The sequence below is a fragment of the Phyllostomus hastatus genome, unplaced genomic scaffold (assembly GCF_019186645.2).
Source record: "Phyllostomus hastatus isolate PE091 unplaced genomic scaffold, TTU_PhHast_1.1 phas_scaffold_501, whole genome shotgun sequence".
NCBI lineage: Eukaryota > Metazoa > Chordata > Mammalia > Chiroptera > Phyllostomidae > Phyllostomus > Phyllostomus hastatus.
This window is the reverse complement of record NW_025334033.1, coordinates 37,114,172-37,120,171: the sequence shown is the minus strand read 5'-3', so window position 1 is coordinate 37,120,171 and position 6,000 is coordinate 37,114,172.

Genomic DNA, 6,000 nt, shown 5'->3' with positions numbered 1-6,000 from the left:
TCTGGCTGTTGTGTGGGGAATGGACAGAATGAGGATGGGATGGAAGGGCAAGGCTGGAAGCAGGACCAGCTGATGGAAGGTGTTTGTGATGGTGCATGAGTGAAGGTAATAAAAATACCCGGCTCTTGAGGTAATCATGAAAATCAATGAAACACAGCAAGTACAGTGCCTGGGACACTCGAGCAATAAGTTGTGGCTCCTTCCATTCCCACCATTGGCTTTCACTAAAGATCAAGGAAGCATGGAGAACCAGACAATAGCAGTAAGACAATATTTATATATTTCAATTGTTTTCAGATAGTATATCCATTTGGTATTCTGACTTATAATACACATTTCTGGGATGCCTACTGCTGCTATTAAGGCTGTAGTATTTCATTCCATGGTCTCTTTTCATTTCCCATTACATCGTATGCCTTGCTTCCTGTTCCTTCGTCCTCTATGCAAGTACGTTTATTACAACACAAGCAGTAAACAAGGGCCTCACTGTGACCACAGTCCCACAGAAATTGTTGGTAAAGCGGAACTGACCATTGTCTACAGAACCTTATGAGAATGGGAGTTAATGAAGTAGGAAACAGAAAAAATTTTGACTGAATACAACTACAGAAGTCAAAATGTCACCCAATCTAATCAGAACTTAAAAGAAATAGCAAAATACATTAAATTGCAAGCTTAAAGGTTCAAAGCCTCTGAGATGAAGAGTAATTTTTGAAAATGTCTGTGTTTGAGGCTGAGAGGGTTCAACTTCTTGTCATTAATGTCCAATTTGGCTGTGTATTTTTCAGGATCAATCATGTGATTAAAACCATAACTGGTAACTGGTTATAGTATAAAAGCACTCACTTATATTACACTGTATTAAGAGGTGTTAAAGAAAAAAAGCACACAATAAAAACAAGAATTATGGCTATCAAAGGGAAGCAGACATATTGTTTATGAATTTTCCCTCTGTGTGCTCTGAAAAAGCAAGATGATTCATTTTCCATGTAAAACATCCTTGAGATTGAGAAGAAAGTTATTTCCCGCATTTTCTGGAACTGCTGGGGTCATCAATCAACATACAGAATTTAGAAGTAGGCAGTGCCCTCCCCAGTGGACCAACCTTTCGTCTATATCTCTTCTTGTCAGAACAGATCTAACACCAAACCAGAGGCAGAATCATAAGCTCTGCCCTTACTGTGTAAAGTGGAGAATATCTCTTCTCTACTTGAGTGGGTTATACAAGCTAATATTGATATATGGCCCAGAGTCCTCTCACACAAATGAGAGTTTTCGAAGATTGAGAGGGTATAACTTTAAAACTGCTGAACCAATCAGACAACCTGACATGAAGAAAAAAGCCTTAGAATCTGGCTTTAGCCCCAGGTCACCCCTTCTGGTTCCATCCTCACTCTGTTGGCTCCCTTTTGAGGTCCCAGCATGCCTTGAGGCTGAGCCAACATGGGCCATGGCTCTTTGTTATAGGAGACTATTCTGTGTGGCGTGGGCCCAGACAGGACCCATGCCCACAGATAGGTTCTCTTGTGGGGAATCAGGCCTGCATTGTACCTAGGCTGCTGTGAGACTTGCTTTTGCTAAAACTCCCTCACCCTGAATTGAGACAGCAAATGTTTACTGTAGCTTCCTAAAATCTGTGCTAAACCTCCCAAGTATGGAGTGTAACTGGTTCAACAACTTCTCCCTTTTCATTTGCAAATACCCTTCTTCTGTGATGTGATTAGCAGCATCCTCTCCTTTGTTTTCTGTAAAAGGTAACCACCTAAAGTGAACCTGTGCATAGTAAATGAGGACCATCATGTAATGTGCCCAGAAAAAAGAAATAAAGGCCGTTCCAGGCAACAGCCGAGGCTTTTTCTCCTATTGAGAGAGAAGCCAAGCTTTTCCTCCACAGGACTCGGTAGTCCATGTGAATTTCTCATGCCTCATCCACAATGTGGCAGACCCCACAGACCAGGGTCCGCATCACTTTGTTGTGGATTTCTGAAGAGGGTTCAGAGTTTTAATGCTGTTATCCTCTTCTAAGGCAACATTAGAACAATATTTAATGATATAATGCTCATTAGCTTTCTGTCCTAGTTGACGTTTTCCTTTGGGATTTTCTTATGGTCTTAGAGGGTCTATGTCCATTTCACCTACCATGCATCCATCAGTGCTATTCTAATAAAGGTAATACCTTAAAAACTCACACCTGTTCCCAGGAGTCTTTAAGATTCACTTCCAGGAATCTGAGTAGGAGGGTATCTGGGCCTCTATGAGCGATCTTCATTTATGGCCTGAGTGGGTGGCAAAGAGAGTTTAGAGGGCTGTTGGGGGCGGAGGGAGCTCCTCTCAGTCACCGTGTCTGTCTTCCCATCAGGGTACTGAAAAAAGAAGCTGGGACCGGCTGACCCTCAGTCCTTCCCAGGCCACAACTCCCAGTATCAGAAGGCTCACCAGGGGTCAGGCTTGCGAGCACAATGCAAGCAAAGGAAAGGTGAGCTGAGCAGGTGAGCACTTCACCTTGGATATTGTCAGTTGGGGAGGCCAACCTGAACCTGTAGAGCTCTTGGACAGCCAATCCTGTTGCCAACTTAATTTTTCATTCAATGATAGGCTGTCAGTCTACAGACATCACTAAGCCTGGCCAGGAAATAATAGCTTGAGTTTTTTCAAAAAGAAGTAATCACAGGTTTGGTTTGGAAAGGAGCACCAGAGGATATGTGCCTCGATTATCTGCCTTCCCCACCTCTTCCTAGACAATTAAGCACCTACCTGTGGTCAGAGGTTGACAGAGTAAAAGGTTTTGCAGGCATCCAACACCATCAAAGTTCTTTATCCAGCAACTGTTCACTGAGCACCTATGAGCTCAGGCAATAACAAATAAATGTTATGTTTCCCATGTGTCCAAAATTTTTCAGGAAGGAACTTCAGCCCTTTACTATCTGTTCTAGTATAATAGAATTAGTATAATAAAATGTTTAACCTAGAAAGATCCTAGAAATTGAATTCAAATCTTTCATTTAAGGGATGAGGAAATAGAGTTCAGAGACCTAAGTGACTTTCCCAATGTCACAAAAGTTAAAGTGAAAAAGTTTGGTCTCAATCTCAGATCTCCCAGCTCACCGTCAGTGCTGTTTGCCCACTTTACAAACCTTCTTGCAGGCTTCACGCACACAGCTGAGTACTCGGAGAAATACAGGGTCGGGCACAGATAATGCCCCTTTTTAATGGAACTCTTTTTTTAAAGATTTTATTTATTTATTTTTAGAGAGGGAAGGGAGGGAGATAGAGAGAGAAAAACATCAATGCGCAGTTGCTGGGGGTTATAGCCTGCAACCCAAGCATGTACCCTGGCTGGGAATCAAACCTGCGACGCTTTGGTTCGCAGCCCGAGCTCAATCCACTGAGCTATGCCAGCTGGGGGATAATGCCCCTTTTTTATTATAAAACCTTTATTTCAAAATCATAAGCATGTAATTCTGCAACAAAACAATATTATACTCAAGCACACCATATGACATTTTAGGTGAAATGTTCAAATTAAAACTATAAATTATTACACCTATGTTATTACCTTACCAAACACATTCAAACAGCATTACTTCTGCTCAGTCACATACAAAGAAGCAACTAAACATTATTTTTCAATTCATCATAAGCCTTTATTGAGTGCCCACTTAGGACTGTAGAGTGCTTTCATGGAGTGCCCAAGCACTCCCCCATAAAAACATTATTGAAAATTATATTTGACAATTGCATTGGTAGAAAGATAAATTTATTAATATATATTAACACATTTTCTTTGACCCAAAAGTTTGTTTTTTTCTTCTGATTTTAAAAGAAATCTACAAAATTAAATGAGCTACTGAAAGTCTCATGCCCCCATACACTGGCCCTGCTCGTGACGGAATGAGACCCTAAAATGGAGAGTGAAGAAATGTGAAGACATTCTTGTCCTCAGCCAGCACACAGAATGTAGGTTGTTCTGTGAGATCCTCTTCAGACATAATAAAGGTTAGCACCTACTAAAATAAAAACTGCGCTTGTCACAGGTAATTTTCTACATCACGGTCTCTCCACTAAGGCAACCAGACACAAACACTTTGGTTGAGTCACGCCCGTCGATTGCCCTGCCCCCTTTGCCCAACCATTTCTAACAGCCAGCCAACTCAGGGGCTGAGATCAGAAGCCCATCTTCAGCGGGGTAATATCTTCTCTCACTCCATCATCAGCTAGATGGTTGGTGTCATCCTCCTTAATAAAAAGCCATTGCTAGAGGCTAGCTCCACTAAATACTCTTGGCATCACTTCCTTTAATAGAGCTTAAAAGTTATAAAATATTTAAGCAGCAAGGTGTGACAGAGCACGTATTACTCTGGCCCATTCATTCATCTCCCTCGTCGTGTGAGACAAAATGCTAAAGGCCAGTCCATTCCCTCCCTCTGGGAGTGCGGGTACTGAATACTGACACATTGGGAAAACAATTTTATTAACAAGGTTGGTTTTAAAAATAATTACTAGGTGGCAAAGCACTCGCACATAGGATTACCATGAAAATAAACTGGTTGCGACAGTGCCAAGTCTCAGCTCTCTGTCCTTGGATAAATCCATAACGGTGTAGCCTCTACACCGGTAGACAGCCACTCACCAGAATGAGGCCTCCTTAAGCAGGGTAAAAACCTGTGCACACCACTCACACCACCTATTGCCACTTTTCGGTGGAAAAAAAAAACTGGATGATCACAAGAACTGGGGAGAAGCTAAATAAAAAACAAAGAGACTGAAATATTATGTAAAAACAAACTTTTAACAAAAGTAAAACCTACAGATACAAGCTAAGTAATACTAGGAGGAGAATAGCAATGGGAAACTACAACTATCCCCAAATCAACATTTATTCTGTACTGTAAAGGCCTCATTCTTTCTCAAAATTTTCATGAATTCCAATGATCTATAGAATCTTATACCCAATAGGAGCTTTTCAAAATTAAGACATTTTAGTAAAATAACTGTTATGCTTTAGTCCTCCTAATGTGTTAATGTATAAATATCAAATTCCAATAAGACTTGCCCTCACTGAGTAGCTCAGTTGGTTAGTGCTGTCCTGCCAAGGGTTGCGGGTTTGATCCCCAGTCAGGGCACATGCAAGAATCAACCAATGAATGCATAAATAAGTGGAACAACAAATCAATGTCTCCCTCTCTCTTTCTCTCTCTCCAAAAATCAATCAATAAGCCTTAATAATTCATTTTATAGGTTATTAGACAGTGGCTGTTAGTTGTAAGTAAAAATGAAATTATGTGCCATTTGCATGCCAGATCCAAAGGAAAGACTTGCACTTTTGAATTGGTTTTCACCTCACCCAGGGGGCTATGCTTAGAGAAACATTGCTGTACTAGGACATGCTTATCTATGGTAGGAGCTCAAGAAAATAAAAGTTTGACCCCAATGGTTACTGCTATTCCCCTTTCTCTTTAGATGGATGATCAGTCATTACCCCTCTCTGACACATGTTGCCTTGACAGTGCCTTGACATGTAGAATCCCAAAACCAGGATGTGGGGTCCACATTCCATGCCTTTTTAACTGTCTCCCAGGAACACCTACAACTCTTTTGTAGGGCAGATAAAATTAATGTTTAAAAATGAAGTTTAAAAAAAATGAGTGTTTGAGGCTTTGAGAAATCAGACCAAAAATGGAAAGTGCAGAGTAGTAGAATGTGAGTGGGTAATTAGGTGGCAGCTCATGTCTTGACAGATGATTCCAGAGAAAAGGCCAAACAAAGCCTGCCATATGTTCAGTTTCTGTGTAAACCACTACAGACAGAGAGGGCTTTACGGAATCTTCTATAGCATATGTCTAGTCAGTGCGCTTGTTCCACCCCACTTGTGGCCAAGTTCCAAATGCTTAAAATAATTAACCTTTGCCGCCTCCGTGGAAAGCTTTGCAATGCATCACAAAAGGAATGCTTTCCTCTGTCATCCTCAGAGGCAGCACCCGACCAAAACTCACCAACGAA